The sequence below is a fragment of the Arvicanthis niloticus genome, chromosome 2, assembly GCF_011762505.2.
Source record: "Arvicanthis niloticus isolate mArvNil1 chromosome 2, mArvNil1.pat.X, whole genome shotgun sequence".
NCBI lineage: Eukaryota > Metazoa > Chordata > Mammalia > Rodentia > Muridae > Arvicanthis > Arvicanthis niloticus.
This window is the reverse complement of record NC_047659.1, coordinates 119,840,184-119,859,846: the sequence shown is the minus strand read 5'-3', so window position 1 is coordinate 119,859,846 and position 19,663 is coordinate 119,840,184. Positions and strand designations below refer to the sequence as shown.

Below are 19,663 nucleotides of genomic sequence, written 5' to 3'. Positions count from 1 at the left end.
GCATTTAGCAGGGTATAGCAAGAGGGCGCAAAGGCCTCTGGGTGGAGCAGTTAACTCGGAGTGGCACAAAGGAGCAAAGGCCTGTGGGTAAAGCGGTTGCTCAGGTATTGCACGAGGGTTCAAAGGCCTCTGAGTGAAACAGTTGATAGGTGTTTCTGTTCCTTGGTCATGAAAATCTCAGCAGTTGGGCTCTGTGGGCTTTTTGCCCGAGGTAAGAAGGGATTGAATGTGATATGGAGTAAAAATACTTACCTATATCCTTAGTACAAGTCACTATATCCTTAATACAAGCCTGGGTCTTTCAGTTTTGTTTGTACCAGAACTTCAGGCCTTGCTACATTGGTTTAAAATAACCTATCGTCAGTAATTTCCCACATGTACACATTGTAGTTAGATAAAGTTTCTTTGTTTCTCCTGCCTTCAACTGAAACAGGGCATTTTCTTGTTAACCAGGTGAAGTGAGTGCTGTCTCCTGTACTGACATCTTCAAGTAGCCACAGTTTCCTGTTCCTTCTCTCCCTCCAGCAAGGACTTCCTCTGTGCCCTTTAGAGTATGCAATTGCATCAGGAGTGCTTCCTTCCCCGGTGAGGAATTCCTTCTGAGTTCACATCACATTCATAAACTTCACAGGAGTTGATCATTCCTCTATCATTTCAATCTGAAATTTACTTACTTTCTCTCTGTAATATGTACTTATATAAAAATGGCAAGTATCCTATTGATAAGCATGGAAATACCTGGAAGCCTAGTAAAATGCAACAGAATCCATTTGTATTCCCATTGATCTGTGTTAAATTCTACCTTCAATTTCAATTTTCTATTTGTTTATGACTGACATGGGTGTGATCTAATCACGTGGATGATGGGATGGGGAAGGGTGGCTTTCCCCTTTAGTGAATGTTTTTACTATTACAGATATTGATTATAATTTAAATACATTAGTAGAATTTTTATTGTTTTATTTATAAAATTAGTGAATTCAGAAGTTGCTTGACATATTCTGAAATAGTTGCTAAAGTATCAGAACAATGGAAAGATTTTAAATACAAATTTAATTAGATGACTGCTCAAAGGCTGAACAGGTGTAGATTCCTGCCACCTATCCTGATGATGTGAGCTCAGTCTCTGGAACCCATATATGGGGAGAATAAAGGGACTCCTATATGGTGTCTTCTGACCTCCATGAGAGAACTGTGGCTGCTGTACATGCACATACAAACACGTATAGACACTTAAATAAGAAGTGAAAAAATATGAAGATCTAATTAGAATAAATATTTTTTCCTTACTTAAATGCTACTGGCCTCTTTCTGAACCACTCAAAGACTTATTCACACAGAATAATAGAAATATCATTTATAATCTAGAAACAAAGTCAATAAACAAATGAGGCCAGCTAAGCCTGACATTATAAACTGATTTAAAAAGACTAATTTTTTTTGTTGTTGTTGTTTTTTCAAGACAGGGTTTCTTTGTGTAGCCCTGGCTGTCCTGGAACTCACTCTGTAGACCAGGCTGGCCTCGAACTCTGAAATCCGCCTGCCTCTGTCTCCCAAATTCTGGGATTAAAGGCGTGCACCACCACTGCCTGGCTAAAGAGACTAATCTAGCAATTCCATCTGCACTAAGAAACATGGTATAAAATTCTTTCTAGTTCAAATTGAACTGATGGTCCTATGGTTTGTTTCCATAGTAGAACTCACTGTGTGATATGCTGCCAAGTGCTTTGACAGGAAATAAGGCTAAGGGAATGAATAACAAAAGATGAAATCTTCTGGAACTAGACCCAGCTCCCCAAATGACACTAACTCTGGTGATTTGTAGCAACATACACAGGACTCAGAGCACAGTTTACATCTGGATTACTATGTATTAAGAGGAATGTGTGGTTGGCTTCTGAGGCAAGGAAATATGAGCCAGTAAAGGACTTCTCTTGCAATCCCACAGGATACATTGCACTTCTCTGGTGAAGAAATGTCATAAACATGTGAAATGTTTGCCTGGGCAAAACATATAGAAAGAAACGTGATGCCAGAGTTTTCTGTTGGTTTGTCACATGAGTATTTTTGACGTTGAGAAGCCAACTTCCCAGACTCCCAGAGAGGTAGGTATTCAGCATAAATGACACGGATTTTGCACCTTTCAGATGTTTGGTGTTCTTATAAGTGAATGTTAGGAACTTTCTGGACAGCCATCTTTCTGTCTTTCAGGCTCAGGACACATATGTAAAAGTCAGACTTTGAGAGTTGTTGTTCTTTGTGCTTCAAGCATCCATGAACAGAAAGAGCAGTGTCCCAGAGTATATGTCCATTGCTAATGGAGAAGGTCAATGCAAGCTTATGACCTTTTTGTCTTGGTTCTGGTGATGGGCCAAGGATGAAAGTTAGTTTTTAGCTATAGCAGGAGCCATACTCACAGCTAAAATGTCACAGCAAGAATTGTTTTATATTTAGCAATTAATTTAAACAAACTTAATTTTAAACTATTTACATATTTTATTTGCTTTGTACTTTTATGTAGGTTATTTCTTCTGCTGCAAAAAGTGGACTCAGAATGTAGCAGTGGAAATGGAGGAACTACAGTAGTAAACTTGGATCGAGAATTCTTAACCTATATCTGTAAATATGTATAATAGGGATGTAGAGAAATTAAACTGAAAAGTGTTAAGGTAAGCCCAGGAGTCCATATATTAGAAGAATGAATTTCCAACAATGAATCCCCATTGTCTTGTGATCCACCAAAGTAGCAGGCTGGTTGTTCCACCCTGTTTCATGAAGACATCTCTGTATTCTGATGTCTTCTTTAATAACAATCAATTCTATATAATTATGGCATCAGTATTCCTTTATATATGTATAAGCTATATTAGGCCATGTACGCCCACATTGTTTCTAATCCTACTTATAATACCTGCTAAACATCCAATGCTCAGTGAGTAGCCATCCAGTTTTCAGATCTTTCTTTGTTTTTGTGTGTTTGATGAACTGGGTTTAAAGAGAGTTGTGAATGTGGGTGTTTATTCATGAGAAGATGAAAACATTACTCCAGAAAAGCACATCATTCCTCCTCTTGGCAATCGTTGAATGTCAAGGACTTTTGAGTATAGAAAGTTGACCAATGACTCCTTATTTTCACAAGCATAGATAGATTTATGTGTGCAATAGCCATGTTATATCAAGAAATCAGTGCTTAAATCAAGTCTGAGAAGCACTTGAAGAAATGTTCAACATTCTTAGCCATTAGGGAAATGCAACTCAAAACAACTCTGAGATTTCATCTTTTACCTCTCAGATGGTTAAGATTACAAACATTAGTGACAGCACATGCTGGAGAGTATATGGAGCAAGGGGAATACTCTTTGCTGCTTGTGGGAGTGCAAACATGCACAGCCATTTTGGAAGTCAGTATGGTGGTTTCTCAGAAAACTGGGAATATATCTACCTCAAGACCACATCTACCTCAAGACCACTCCCGGACATATACCCTAATGATGCTTTATCCTACCACAAGGACACTTGCTAAACTCTGTTCGTAGAAGCTTTATTCATAATAGGCAGAAACTGGAACCAAACTTGATGTCCCTCAAGCAAAGAATGGATAAAGAATATGTGGTTCATTTACACAATGGAATACTACTCGGCTATTAAAAAAATAACATCATGAAATTTTTTGGGAAATAGATGGAACTAGAAAATATCCTGGGTAATGTAACCCAGAAACAGACCCAGAAACACAAACATAGTATACACTCATGTACAAGTGGATATTAACTCTAAAGTAAAAAATAGTCATACCACAATGGCCAGACCTAGAGAAGCTAGATAACAAGGAAGGCTCAAAGGTGGATGCATAGCTCTCCCTGGGAAGTAGAAATAGAATATATATTTCAAATAGACTGATAGAGAAGAGCAGGAGACATCAGGTTGAGTAGTTAGGAGGGTGAGTACTAGGAGACAACTGGAACTGAAAGGCAATTTTGAAGGGAAAGTAGAAACCTAGCACAATAAAAACTCCCAGGAAACTATTAGGGTGACCCTAGTTAAGACTCCTAGTCATGTGGGATACAGAAGCTGAAACAGTCATCTCCTATAACCAAGCAAGACTTCTAATAGAGGGATAGGGACATCAACCCAGCTACAAAATCTTCAACTTACAATTTGTCCTGTCAGCATGATGTACTGGGGTAAAGATGGCCCAGCACTTTGTGGGAGTGGCTAAACAATAATTGGTCCAGCTTGAGACCCATGCCATGAGAAGGAGCCCACTCATGACACTGCCTGGAGGACCAGAAACCAGAGCCAGATGGCCCCTAGACCTAAGATAGAACCAAATCTTGCCAGACAAAATATAAAAGTAAAGAGATGATTCCTAATGATATTCTGCTATACTTATAGACAGGAGCCTGAGATAATCACCATCAGACAGGCTCCATCCAGAAACTGATGGAAACAGATACTGAGACCTAGAGTCAAACATTAAGCAAAAGTCAGTGAATCTTGTGGAAGACAAGAAGGATTGTAGGAGTCAGAGGACAACACAAGAAAACCCACAGAATCCACAAACCTGGATTAGTAGGGGCTCACTGAGCCTGAAATGACAATCAGGGAGCTTGCATTGGTCTAACCTAGGCCCTCTGCATATATGTTATAGTCATGTAGATTTTGTTTATGTGGGACTCCTAACAGAAGGAGCAGGACTGTTCCTGACACTTTTGCTTGGTTTGGGGACTTTTATTCTCCTACTGGGAACACCTCATCCAGGCTCCATATGAAGGGTAATGCCTAGTCTGATTTCAACTTCATATGCCATGTTTTGGTAGAAATCCCTGGGAGACTTGTACTTTTCTGAGGGGAAATGGAGAAGTGAATGGGAAGGGGAGAGGGAGTGGGAGGGACTGGAAGGAGAAAAGGGAGGGGAAACTATAGTCAGAATGTAATATTCAAAAAATTAAATTAATAAAAATATCAAAAGAAGCCAGGCAGTGGTTGCTCATGCATTTAATCCCAAACTTGGGAGGCAGAGATAGGCAGATTTCTGAGTTTGAGGCCAGCCTGGTCTACAGAGTGAGTTCCAGGACAGTCAGGGCTATACAGAGAAACCCTGTCTCAAAAAAAAAAAAAAAATATCAAAAGCTTTAAAAAAAAAGAATAAGAAGTCAATGTTGTCAATGTTTCAAAGCAATTTGTCCCATCACCTGGCTCTCATACACTTTCTTCTCTCTTTCCATGGTGTTTTCTTATCATTTCTTAGCATTTCTTAGCATTCATGTTCTCATTAAGGCTGGAAAATTTTACTGTCTAGACAAGGCTGGCTTGGAATTCACAGATATCTACCCTCCAAAACAGGGTCTGAAATCATGTGCCAACACATTAATAATTGTCTTTTGTCATCTGAAATTGTAGTTACAGATTTTATGAGGAGCTATTTCTCTTTAACTGTGTTGTTTGTATATTTTATGCTTTTTTGTTTGCAATATTTGCTCACTTTGCTGACTTGCTAATGGTAGCTAACACTAAACTGTTTTCTCTATGTATCATGTCTGTGAGATCACTGAGAAGGGCATGGGTAGAGGCTTAGGCTCTTGTGATATTCCACTGTGTTCTATGAAGCTAACTGTCAGGCCACCACAGATGAACCACTCTGTGAAGATTGGCTTAGGTGCCTGAGCCACCACATCAACATCCCAAAGCATACAATGTGCATGCTCCTTCTAGTGCAGCAATAACACAGAAATCATCTGTCTTCTCTGGGATCTCACTACCTGGCTCTTTCCCAAACCCTTTGGTCACAAGTCTACTCAGAGTACTTTGTGATGCATGGCCTATCAACAAGATGATACTTGTTCATATCTACACTTATAATCTAATTTGATGATTACTGAAAGAGTCACTTCTCTCAGAGCTGCCGTTTTGAGAACATTAGTACCTGGAGGTGAGATGGAAGTGTGCAATTTCAGGACACCTGACTCACTGTGCAGGCAGGAAGAACAAATTTACATTTATTTATTTATTTATTTATCCTAAAAGCCGTTGCTTTTAGTATAGCTTCTAGTTCAGCAGTTTGAGACCCACATGAAGACCAAGCTGCATATCTGTTACAAATGTATGGGGGTGACTAAGTCTATGCCTGTGTATGTGTTTATTTTTATTTTTCTTGTTGGTATATAAGTCACCGAGAGCTCGAGGAGTACAGATTAGTAGATTCCGTTGGTCTTGCTGTGCCAATCCCATTCCCTTATAGCCACAATTCTTCCTATTCTTCTATAAGAGCCTCAAAGCTCCAAACATCTTTTGACTGTGGGTATCTGAATCTGCCTAAGACAGCTGCTGGCTGGAGCTTCTCAGAGTACAGCCATGCTAAACTCTAGTCTGCAAGCATAACCAAGTATTATTAATAGAGTCAGAGATTGGTGCTTGCCCCTGGGATGAGTCTCAAGTGGGGCCAGGTTTGAGTTGTTCATTCCCTCAGTCTCTGCTCCATTCCCCATGTCTGCAGTTCTTGTAGACAGGGTAAATTTTGGGTTGAAATTTTTGTGGTTTAGAGGGTGTCCCTATTGCTCCGTGACCAACCTCCCCAGGCTTCATATCTCCAATGCTGTGAGTCAAAGCTAATGATATCCACATTGATCCTTGGGTGCCTCCTCTATCCCAGTTCTCTGTCTCCTATCCCAGGTCTCTGTCTCCTAGAACCTCTCCACTATTAGTTGCAAATTTGACAGGAAGAATTTTTAAAACTGTTCTTCTATGAGATCTGGATACCTACAGAAGAGCACCTACTCTAGTGCTGGTACTTGAAGGCCAGTAATGGAAAATGGTGTGCAGAAGCATAGGCTTTATGGAAGGCTTATACCACAAGCCTCCCATAATCCTGAGAGGACACAGAACCATCTCGAGGCTGTTTAAGTCACTTGCTACCATTAAATTTTGGTTTTCCCAGTGTAAACATCTTGAATGCTTTTCTCTCAGAAGCTGAGCTGTCCTTATCATTTTCTTTTACTTTTTTCCAATCTGCTTCTACTTCATTTTAATTACATGCAAGTATTAAGATCAGTTCTAGGTTGAGGAACTAGCAGAACAATAAATGCAAATAGTCAAGGAAGAAGAAAAACAATAAACAGAAATAGCCAAAGAACAAGCAAGGCAATAAACAAAGTACTTTGATCACTCCCGTACCCAGTTTCTAAGGGCTTATCAGGATGACTAAAATAGGTGAACCTACTTCACTGTCATAGCCCAGAGTCATTTTCATGCTTAAAGCCTACTTCTTTGTTCTAGCCTAAGATTTAGATTTTTGCCTGAAAATGATATTTTGTTCTAGCCTAATATCAGATTCCTTCTTGAAGCTCACTTCTCTGTCTTTGGCAAATGTCAGATTCCTGCCAAGCAGCCCTAAGAGCTCTCCACATCTCTCCTTTTTTTATTTTATAAACAAGACTGAGCCTGTCTTCAGTCTTTCTGATAAGAATGCCCTCCTTACCTGTCATGGAATATGCATTATCAAAAGCAATGCACTTCTCTCTTGGGTTGGTAAGGCTCTGTGAAGAATCTTACCCATCCTTGGCTTGCCAGCTTGTTAAATGAATAACTCTGTCTGGAGTTCCATTTTCTATTTCAAGTCATGTACTTTGGATTGGCTGCCAACATGTTGATGTTGTTAAAAACAACAAGCTTTAACACGATGGGCAGGAATATAAGTATTCCTAGGACAAAAAATTCTAGCAGGATCAAGCAATACATGCTAGTCTTGAGGCTTGACCCAAATGGAAATACTGATCTCAGGCCATGAATAAATTAATCAGCAGTATCTGCAGCATCAAAGCTCAGCATGCTGTAAATTCATACTGTCACTATGCAAAGTTAAAACATCCAGAGAGGTGTTAAAATTATACCAAATACCCTGCAAGTCTCTGTAAACTCTTTCATAATTTTAATGAATATCATTGTGAATTTTAGAAGTAATACAAATCTATTGGCATTTGGCATGACACATGAAAAGGCTACTTACTCTTAGACTCTGAACATCCTTTCCAATAATTTCAATAGGTTAAAGAGCATCAATCCATTGTTCCAAATGCCTATCTAAATCCTCTTGTATACTCAACACTTTAGTAGCATTTTTTGGCTCTATGATTAACAAAAGTAGCTACCTTAACTTCTTATGTGAAAGCAATTGCAGAAGCATTGGTGCTAGCAATTAATGTAATTAGAGCTGTTATACAAGCAATAATCAAGCCCACTACAACCTTGCTTCTGCTTAAAACCTGACTCATTTCATTCAGTACTTGCAAGCTTTTATCAGAATACCAAGGTCCTGCAATACTCAGGACAATAAAACAAAAGCTGGTTAATAGACCTCTTTAACAGATATGCCAGGTGTCAACACACTAACACAATTAGAATGTATACAATCGGATACAACTTACATTAAATACTGTAGAATAAACAAAAGTAGTTTTAACTTGACAAATAAGAGCCTTATCACATGCAGTAACACTTGTTTGAAATCCAGATCCTGTGCCAACTTTATCTCTTGATAACAGCATAGAGAACTGCAGCTAACTTCCAAATATGTCTCTGAAAATGTCCAGAACCAGCCTTCCAAATGAAGACTGTTATTTCCAATATTGGATTGATTTCTAGACCAGTCCATGATTGAGTCCTAATAACTGGTCACCTTTAAGAAAAATACAAGTGTCAATATGACTTCTCTTTTTGATTCTCTATCCCACAAGATCTAAAACCTTGAGGCAAGGCAGCTTGTCCCATCTGGGATATAGGTAAGCAAAGGTGGGTCAGGAAAGTAAGTCCAATACAGCTTCCCAGTCACTATTGTCAGGGCACTGAGCAAGCTCACAGGTCAGCATTATTCTTTGTCCCAGCATCAGCATGTCTCACCAGTCATTCTGGCAGCCACCATGCTCTTTCAGCATCCTGCAGAAAAAAAACACAAACATACCCTCTTTCCCATATTAAATACATGATCGGGATCATGACATATGCCAGGAAAGTGGATCCTTCCTTTTCACCTAGGCATAAGTATGCCTAATTGTAGTGTGCCATAGACACTCAGCAGAAAGTTCCTTGACATCCAAATTTTTAAAAATTTAAAATGAAAAGAACATGATTTAAATAAATTTGTTGTGTATGGGGATATACCTCCACCTTTTTTATTTTATGAAGATATTGCTTTAAAGTTCCATGGGCCCCTTCCACAATACCTTGTTCTTGAGAAATATAAGGAATCCCAGTAATATGTGTAATATTATGTTGTTGACAAAAAGTCTCAAATGCTTGACTGCAATAGCCAGTTCCCTTATCTGTTTTAATCTGATTTGGAACAGCCAGCATAGAAAAACAATGTAGGCAATAACTAAGTACAGTTTTTGTTGCTTCTCTGGTTGAAGCAGTTGCAACTAGAAAGCCTGAGAGGGTGTCAATAGTCACATGTACATATTTTAATTGTCCAAAATCAGAAATATGAGTAACATGCATTTGCTATTATTGATTAGGTATGAGTCCTCGAGGATTAACACCGTCATGTGGTGCAGGTAGAAACTGAGGACATTCAGGACAAGTCTTTACAATTTGACGTGCACATTCTCTAGAAATACCAAACTGTTGTCTCAAGCTATTACTACTTCTATGATGTAAAGAATGAGATTGTTTGGCTAACTGTTCCTGTGTAAGGCCTGTAATCTGCCTCCTCCTATATAAATCTACTGTGGCATTGCCCTAAGGGGTCCAAGGAATCTCTTAAATGTCCTATAAAGTTAAGGAACAGTACATTCTCTTAAATTGAGTTGTATTCACATAACTAATTGCAGACTTTGAGAATCCGCAGTATCTAAAAAAGGAGATTTCAAGTAATTGTAAACCATGAGCTATATATTGGATATCAGTATACAAGTTAAAAGCTTGATGTTTGTCAGCATTTCTTGTTTGTTTGTTTTTTAATTTGATATTTTATTTATTTACATTTCAGATTGTATCCTCTTTCCCCATAGCCACCGCAAAAAAAAAAAAAAAAAAAAAAAAAAAAACCCTATCCAATTTCCCCTCCTCCTGCATCTATGAAAGTGTGCCCCCACCCACCCACTCCTGCCTTCCTGCCCTCACATTTACCCACACTGGCGCATCCAGAATTTATAGTACCAATGACCTCTTCTCCCACTGATGCCTGGCAAGGCCATCCACCCCTATATATACAGCAGGAGCCATGGGTCTTTTCATGTGTGTTCCCAGGCTGTCTGTTAAGACCCCGAAAGCTCTGGTTGGTTGGTATTGTTGCTCTTCCCATAGGGATGCAAAATCGTTCAGCTCCATCAGTCCTCTCTCTAACTCTTCCATTGGGGACCCCTTGATCCGTCCAATGGGTGGCTGCTAGCATCTGTCTCTGTATATGTCAGACTCTGGCAGTGCCTCTCAGGAGAGAGCTATATCAGGCTCCTGCCAACATGCACTTCCTGGCATCCACAACAATGTCTGTATTTGGTGACTGCATATGGACTGGATCCCTATGTGAGGAAGTCTCTGGAGAGCCCCTTCTTCAGTCTTTTGGTTGAAAGTCAATTTTGTTCAATATTAGAATGGCTACTCCAGCTTGTTTCTTGGGACTATTTGCTTGCAAAATTGTTTTCCAGTCCTTTCCTCCGAGGTAGTGTCTGTTTTTCTCAATGAGGTGCATTTCCTATATATAGCAAAATTCTGAGTCCTGTTTATGCATCTAGTCTGTTAGTCTATTTCTTTTTATTGGGGGAATTGAGCCAGTTAATATCCTTAAAAGATATTAAGGAAAAGTAATTTTTGTTTCCTGTTCTCTTTGTTATTAGGTGGAATTATATTTGTGTGACTATCTTCTTCTGAGTTTGTTGGAGAAGCTTACTTGCTTGCTTTTCCTTCTTTGTTGGAGTTTTCCATCTATTCTTTCTAGGGCTGGGTTTGTTAAAAATGTGTAAATTTGGTTTTGGCATGGAATATCTTGGTTTCTCCATCTATGGTAATTGGGAGTTTGGCTGGGTATAGTCACCTGGGCTGGCATTTGTGTTCTCTTAGGGTGTATATGACTTCTGTCCAGGATTTTCTGGCTTTTATAGTCTCTGATGCAAAGTCTGGTGTAATTCTGATAGGTCTACTTTTATAAGTTACTTGACCTTTTTCCCTTAATGCTTTTAATATTCTTTCTTTGTTTTGTGCATTTGATGTTTTGGTTATTATGTGATGGGAGAAATTCTTTTCTGGTCTAGTCTATTTGGAGTTCTGTAGGCTTCATGTATGTTCATGGGCAACTCTTTCTTCAGTATAGGAAAGTTTTTCCTCTTTAATCTTGTTGAAGATATTTTCTAGCCATTTAAGTTGGGAATCTTCACTCTCCCCTATACCTATTATACTTAGATTTGGTCCTCTCATTATATTCTGGATTTCCTGGATGTTTTGAATTAGGAGCTTTTTGCAGTTTGCATTTTTCTTGACAGTTGTGTCAACATTTTCTATGATATCTTTTGTACCTGAGATTCTCTCTTCTATATCTTGTATTCTGTTGGTGAAGCTTGCATCTATGACTCTTGTTCTCTTTCCTAGGTTTTCTATCTCCAGGGTAGACTCCCTTTCTGATTTCCTTATTGATTCTACTTTGATTTTAAGATCCTGGATGGTTTTGGTCAATTCTTTCACCGGTTTGGTTGTGATTTCTTGTAATTCTTTAAGGGATTTTTGCGTTCCTCTTCAAGGGCTTTTACCTGTTTTCCTGTATTTCTTTGAAGGAGTTACTTATATATTTCTTAAAGTCCTATATCATCATCATGAGAAGTGATTTTAAATTTATATTTTGCTTTTCTAGTGTGATGGGGATATTCAGGACTTGCTATGGTGGAAGAACTGTGTTCTGATGATGCCAAGTAACCTTGGTTTCTGTTGATTATGTTTTTGTGCTTGCCTTTCACCCTCTGGTTATCTCTAGTGCTACCTGCACTCATGGTTTCTGACTGGAGCCTGTCTCTCCTGTCATCTTGGTTGTATCAGAATTCCTCAGAGCCCAGCTCTCTCTGTGATCCTGTGATCCTGTGATCCTATGATCCTGAGATCCACAGTATAAGAGCTCCTGAAAGTCATGCTGCCTATGGAATCCTGAAATCCTCGTGTGGCCGAGCTCCTGAAATCCTATGATCCTTCCTGGGACTCTACCTTCCTCAGGGTATTGTAGGACTTGGTGCAGAGCTATGATCCTGGGCATGTTAGTGCTCCTGGGAGTCCAACTTCCTTTGGGTGTTGTGGGATTGGGTGCAGAGATAGTGCTCACAGTCTTCTCAGGACACCTGCTCAGACCTGAGGGAACCCATGCCACTGACCGGATGGGGGTTCCTAGGTCCCCAGGGGTCCCAGTTTCTCCCTTTTTGGGGTGGGGTGCCAGCTTTGTGAAAGCTCCCTTGATGTAATGATACATTAATCTGAATGTATATACTCTTTCCCAATATACTGGAATTTTTCCATGACCTCAAAGCCACAGTTAGTGATACACCATGAGATCACTTAAGACTGATATTCTACTGTGTAGGCAAGCTGTCTGCTCAATCTGTCTTTAAGAGAACAATATTACACACAACTTTACTAGCCCTGGATATCACATCTAAATTGTCGTTGCAACCTGTGTTTTAAAATTATCTACACTATCATACTCCTGGAATATTAGCAATGCCTATGTTGTGGTAATAAATGCTGGGAATGGAATACACAGGTTGAAAACACTGCTACTGAATGGTAACAGATCTGCCATACATTTCTGTGAAGTGTTCTTCATTTCTACCCCATATGATATTTTCTGTGTTGCTCAATGAAAGAGATAGTGAAGTCCTTCCTTTGGGGCACAGGAAGACAGAGACAGAAATGCAAACAGAGACATATGAATCAATTAACCAGACAAACATTCAGGCATGCACAAATTTAGACTCATACAACACACAGGAACAACTTAAGACACAGGGAGAGAAGTAAATAATTTTTGTCTAAGCTTGCTCTTGGTAAAGTTCTGGTCTTGAATTTATTTTCCTTAATGCATCACTGACACATTTGGGCACTCTGGAGATTATTTATGCATTCAGGGCAACAACACCTTTGAAGGAAAGTAGTATCTCTGGCATCATTTCCATCCTGTTACCTGTTATGGATGCATGCCTGCTGCAATGATGCCAGTGCTGTGAGGGTGTCCTCAGAGAACCATGTGGTGGTGATTGTTCTTAGCCCTGTTAGCTCGAAAACTGGATGTTTCTTCTTTTTCCTCTATGAGGCTTTAATTTAAGCTGGGTGATTCATTTTGATTATGTGTAGTATATTTGTATCAGTGTGGGGTAGGGTGGATATGTGTACACAAATGCAGATGAGTAAGGTGATCAAGAGAACGTTTCTGAACCCTAGAAGCACAATTTTTAGCAACTGATGTGGTTACTGGGAATTGACATGTAGAGTGCTGAGCCATCTCTTCAGTTCCCAGACTCGGGATTTGTTAGGCAAGTGACAAACAGTGCCATTTAGTTTGCATTGTCTGATGCAGAAAAATAAATCCACTAAGACTGTCAACCTTGTGCTATGAATCTTACACTTGGGTTTCTTCTCTCATTTTACAGTTGGTGAAACTGAGGCCCAGAAACAGGATACGATTTTTTCAAGGCATCATTTCTATTTCAGCAGCACACTGGCCAGACAAGATTTTTGAGTGCTTGTTTTATACCTGAGGTATGATCTTCAAAATAGTTGCTCAAATGAATGTTGGTGGGACAGAGGGGCAGGCAGAGCATCTGCTGGAGACCTATTGTGTTCTGAAATCCTGCCCCCGCCTCCAGTGATCTGTCACTGCAATGTTTCTCAGCAGAGGGCTCTTTCCTACTGCTCGTCTTCATGCAGATGTTTGTGGAAAGACTTTGGGAGCCTGGTGACTAGGTCATTGCTCCACACACTGAACATAAATGGCAGAGAGAGGTCATCAGTCCTAAGAAGAGAGACGGTTCTTCACACGGTGATAGAAATTATTCTGGGACATGTAGACATGGAAAGCCTGTTGCCATCCCATGGCTCTGGCATTCTGTTACTCCTTCAGGTTTGGGGAAGTGATTTGTGTGTTCTTGTCTTCTACAGGCTCTCATGATCTTCTGTAAGGAAGAGCTTTGCCAAGAATGTGAAAGCATTCACTGATCTAGAGCAGAAGATTATCAGATGGGATTCGGTGGAGTTTGGGAAGGTTTCTGACGAACAGTCATTAGGACCCTGTTTTCTCACTCTGGAGTCTGTTTTGTGGGTAGGTGGATGACACACTTGCTGATCAGTATCAGTGACAAAGATAATGGCATGATGCTGTCCACCATGTCCCTTCTCACCAGGAGCACAGCTCTGTAGTGAAAACCAACTCCAAAGAACTACACAACAACTTGCTGCTGCGCCAAGCTCACCTTATAATGATTATGACTCATTTATAGTTAGACTTCTTACTGAGACCATGCAGAAGCTTGCCTGAGGGCTCTGGTGCTCCCAGGTGATCTGGTTGCAATAGGCATCACTGTGTCTGAGAAGTAGAAAAAAAGGGGATGAGAATCCAGATCACTGCAGAGGACACACATAGGGACTTTTGGCTGTGCTCATATGGATCATAGGTAGTGGAAAGGAAAGGAAAGGCCTGTGTGTAACACATTCTCCTGGGGCTAAAGTGTAATCTATACCGAGACTTGAAGTGGTTAAAGAAAAGTGGATGTACTGGCCAGTTTTATCTGAACTTGACACAAGCTAGAGTCATCAGAGAAAAGGGAGTCACAATAGAGAAAATGTCTCCAAAGGAGCAGGCCATGTAGAGCAAGCCAGTAAGCAACTGCCTGCCATGACCTCTGCATCAGCTTCAGCCTGGAGGTTCCTGCCCTGTTTGAATTTCTATGCTGACTTCCTTTCATGATGTATAGTGGTGCAGAAGTGCAAACATTGAACACACACACATACAAACACACATATTCCACACACATCTCACATGTATCTAATATATATATATATATATATATATATATATATATATAATATATATATATATATATTACATATATATATATTCATACATGTAATATGTACATATATACATATGTATATGTACCTCAGAATAGTTCCATTTAGTTTATGTAGAAAATAATATATATTTTAATAATAGTTACCTTACTATTGAAGAGGGATTTTGTTTTGCCTACCCTTTGTGTGACATTCTGGATACTAATTCTATAGGGACAGTATTGAGCAAAACTATCTGTGCATACCTCAGATAGCTTTATTGAGATGCACAGTTGTATCAAACAGTCACTGCATTCAATGTCATTTTAATGTTAATAAATGAAACACACTTAGTAAATTTTATACATTTTATTTTACTCTGTCAGGACCAAAATATGAGCTAGTAGGCATATGTTGTATTCTGCTCAAATGAAGTGTCCTTTGATTCCTTTTCTACCTCTGTAAACACCTCTCTCACTTTGACAGGTATCAGATATGATCTGGTAATGGAGTCCTGTAGAAGACTTCTGAGTGCTCGTGAGAATATTCCCCAAAAATCCAGACAAGAGCCTTGTGACCATATTTTCTTCAAAACACCAAATTATCCATGGAATGTCTTTTTATTATCTTCCCTGGTATTTCAAATAGGAGTGAGTTTATTTCACATTACTCATTATTGATTGCTGTTGTAATTCAAATAAGTGTTTAAATGACACTTTATATGCCTTTATGAAAAAAATAATTTGCATATTTTTCTTGTGATGGTACACAGCTGGAACTCAGAAGCATTATATATTGAACTCGAGATCATATACATATACGATATATGTATTTATCTAAGGCTTTGAATTAAGACGGCTTTAGCATAAGACTTTAATATATCTTTTGCTGGACTCCATTCTGCTAGGTCCCTCTTCCTCTAGAGCAGTGAAGGATAGGTGTGAATAAACTGGGTAAATAGAGAACAGAGGCAGGAAAAACTTAAAGTTACTTGTATTTGAAATTGAGCTCCTTGAAAACACACAAGTCCTTCATTTTCATTATTAATGGTACTGGGGCTGTAGTATTAATAAAAATATTTAGTTACTACAATGAAGAACAAAATAATTTTCCATGGCCTGATTGCAAGTGTAAACATTTTTATGTTTAGATTACAATGCTATATTTGTCCCTGCCCTTAATCTACAATCTTCCCTGTTGGGATTATACTGGCTGTGGCAGAATTGGAGCACCTTTTATGTGGTGCTTACTTTCAGGGTTAATTTTAATAAAAATCAGTTCTAGAATGTTTTGCAGCTATAATTACAATGTTTTGTCATGTAGCCATCTTCATCTTTGGTTAGACTCAAGCTTGCTCTATAGACCAGGCTTGTCTCAATTCACAGAACACCAGGTTTCTCTGCCTCATGGTTCAGCTCTGCATTTATTGATTAAAGTCACTGCTATAGCAGACACCCATATAAATAGCACTCATAGACACCATCAGGTTTATGTATGTTTGGCCCTTTCAGCTGGTAGCCTTTTGCATCATCTCATTGATAAAGTGGTGTTCCTTCTTAGGTCTAGGATTATAGTAAAACCAGTGGACTCTCTGTGCCCATGTACACAGCAGATGAGGTGATGGATAACGGGGACTTGAGGAGCGCCCCACACTCACTTGGCTGCTGCCAGGACAGAGAGGCATCAGCCTCAGTGAGGAAGGTCTGCAAGCTTCCAGAGACACTATTCTTGTACAACAAAGGGTCAGAGCCAAGAACTGGATACTCCAGAAATCAGCAGCCATTTTATTAATCTTGTTCTTCTTAGTTCATGCACTTGTATCTCAATCTGGCCTTACTTCTAGGTGAGTGAGTGTACAGGAGCCTTTTCATTCAAAACTACCTGAAAATATGGATTTTCAGTAAGAAACAAAGTGTTTTGTTGTCTACTTGTAACTGGCCACCCATTTCCATTGGCCTGAGCCATGGAGCAACACCTGACTTCCTCTCTTCCACTCAGGGTGTCTTGTTCAAAGAGCTAGCCCTGTCCCTGGTCTTGTTTCTGAGATGATCTCAGGCTTTAACTGAAGCTGTGTGTTGTTGTTGATGATTTTTCAGTATCTCTAGCATGTGGTTTTGGAAAGTTCATATATGTGCAATGAAAATATCTGGTCTTTCACAATACACGAGAAACAGCACTATAGCGGTAACAGCCACGACACCAGAAGTTGCATCAGAAGCAAGGACATTGTAATTGCCAAGTGAACCTTTGTAGTACCTGTGGAAATGATACAAAATGATTATACTAGATATGTGTTCTAGGAGGCAGAAAACTCTGTTTCAAGTTAGATCTACTTGAATGTATCTGGGTCTTTGTATTTCACAGAAATATGACAAATCACCATAACCTACCCAGAGCAAAGCCTCACAGTTATAAAGGAGACCACGTTGGTTTTCCCTGCAATAATTGCCAGTCCCCTCTCCTCTCTTGTGACTGTGTGCATCCTCAGCAAGGTGCTCTCCAGGCTGTGGTATCAGCTCCAGGGACCACAGGGCCTCCAACAACACTTGACACAGACACATGAAAGGGTCTCTTAATAGAATTATGAAGTACTTGCGCTCTTGCTGTGCTGCCTCTCAGCTGGGTTTGGCCCTCTGTCTGATTTCCCCTGAGCATTCCACTCTTTCGTTCACAAACACTTTTCTCCATCCTTCACAACTCTCAGGCTACCACCCTCTGCTTTCTATATCTAGTTCAAATACTTCAGGACTCCTGTTAGGAGTAAGGATGGGATGTGTTTTCTATCTGGGACATACTAGTGAATCTTCCTGATACACTATCACCACCCCTTATATGTGTGTCTAGTAAATATTTATGTTAAGAATACAGTATTCAAAACATACATGATTAAATAGATAAGGGTAGCCTTACCATCCTGCCTGTATGTGTGCTGGTTTCTCTGTGACCTCCCCTATATGCTACCAGGATTTTACTTTGCTCAAAAGTTTTTGTTTTGTTTTGTTTTTAATGCATGGTAAGCTATGTAGTCATTTTAAATATTTATTGATGGCATCCTTTCTTCCTGCTTTCTTAGGGGGAGTCCAAAGTAGAAGCTGGCACTGGTAACTCAGATGCTATGGAGAGTCTGTTTTCCAGGAGGATGGGCTGCTGTTTTCTGAAGGCTCTAAGCTGGGATCTTACCCAGGGCTTTTCATGTGCTTGGGTCTAGATTCTGAGTGCTGTCCATGCCGTCCTGTAATACTGATGATTTTTGAAAACATCCTCAGTGATTATAAACCCTGGAACAGATACTGATCTCAGTCCCTCTACAAGTTCTGTTCCCAAAGTCAGGCATATGAATGTTCTAGTGTGAAATTTGCCTGGGAAATCTTCTCTTCAGTACAAGTCCTCTTCAGAAAAGAAAGGGTGGGAGGCACACTACATTTTCTTCAGTCTTTCCTCTCAGACAGATCAGGTACCTGATCAAAGTGAAGGTGTGAAGGGAGGGACACTGGTTCGTCCTTTTAATGAAGACGAAGATTGTGTGGTTTTGCAGGGGTTATTGTACAACCCTGCCCTCTATTTTAATTACCTTGCACTGCCATGTAGACTTCTTATTGATAATGAAGTAGGTGTCATTGCATAGTTGTGTTTTGTTGGTTTAAAGCTTCTATGAATTCCTTTATTCTGCAACCCATCAAAATCATTTTGAATGCTAGATTGAGATCTGGTTCTTGAGTTTGGAATTATTTGATGAGTGTACACTAAAGCACAGGCAAGGTTTTCCAAAACACTCATAAGTGGGAATACTTTGTGGTGTCCACTCCTATTAGTATTTGATTAAATTTGTGTAAGCTTTAGGGGAAATGATCCAGGACAAACTCTTACCTTGGAACCATAAATTCTGTCTTTCTGACTGGGGTGTGACTGCTCACTAAAACTTAGAAGACCACTCCAAGGCTCAACCTGTAAATGTGATCTAGTTCTTCTCCTTAGAAGCAGAAGAGGCTGGAGAAGTCATGAATGTTTCATTGTACTGCCTTGACCGTTATTGTGGTCAAATTTGTGCGACCAATAAGCACTTCATTTTCAGGATTAAGTAGGTTTTCATCACATGGTATTGTTGCTCTAAAAGGCCTTGGATCTTTTCTCTTCTGTACTCCATTACGAATAATAATTCTAATTCTAACCCCACCTTTGGGCAAGTTCCATATGAAATTTTTTCTGAAAAAAAAAAAATCTTTGATGATTTTACATTGTGGGGCATCCAAAGGTGTGTCATGATGTGATGACTGTTGCTCTCTTTGTGGCCTCACTGTTAGTATTTGATTAAGTGGATCTTCAAGATCTTAGGAGAGTTTATTGGGTAAATAAAAAAAGAACCCCCCAAACCAGTAAATATTCTTTACAGATAAAAGCTGTTATTTGAATTTTCTGTCTCGCTTAATGTAAATTCATCATCACTAAGAAGCAGAGGACCACTACAGGGCCAAAGGTTTCAGTGGGAAGCCCTTCAACTTATGCTCCTGACCACCCGTGCAGCACAGTATTTCCCCTAACCCACACCCTTGCACAGCCTCCACAGGCGCTCCTGAGCATCTCTTTCTATGGACGATGGGCTGCTGTCTCTGAGGATTCTATGCCAGTGCTCTTACTCTGGACATCTCTAGAA

The 19,663-nt window shown here is 39.6% G+C and overlaps 1 long non-coding RNA gene across 2 annotated transcripts; it reads left to right on the top strand.

The window, feature by feature from the left end:
- Positions 1-85: 85 nt before the first annotated feature.
- LOC143441460 (uncharacterized) lies at positions 86-19,218 on the top strand. 2 transcript variants are annotated; one of them, XR_013108895.1, is made up of 7 exons: positions 86-211; positions 454-585; positions 1,949-2,105; positions 2,522-2,669; positions 13,617-13,725; positions 14,125-14,284; positions 15,499-16,106. It is a non-coding gene; the product is annotated as an uncharacterized LOC143441460 (long non-coding RNA). The 2 variants fall into 2 exon arrangements; XR_013108894.1 differs by lacking the exon at positions 454-585 and having other exon boundaries at positions 15,499-19,218.
- The last annotated feature ends 445 nt before the right edge of the window (positions 19,219-19,663 follow it).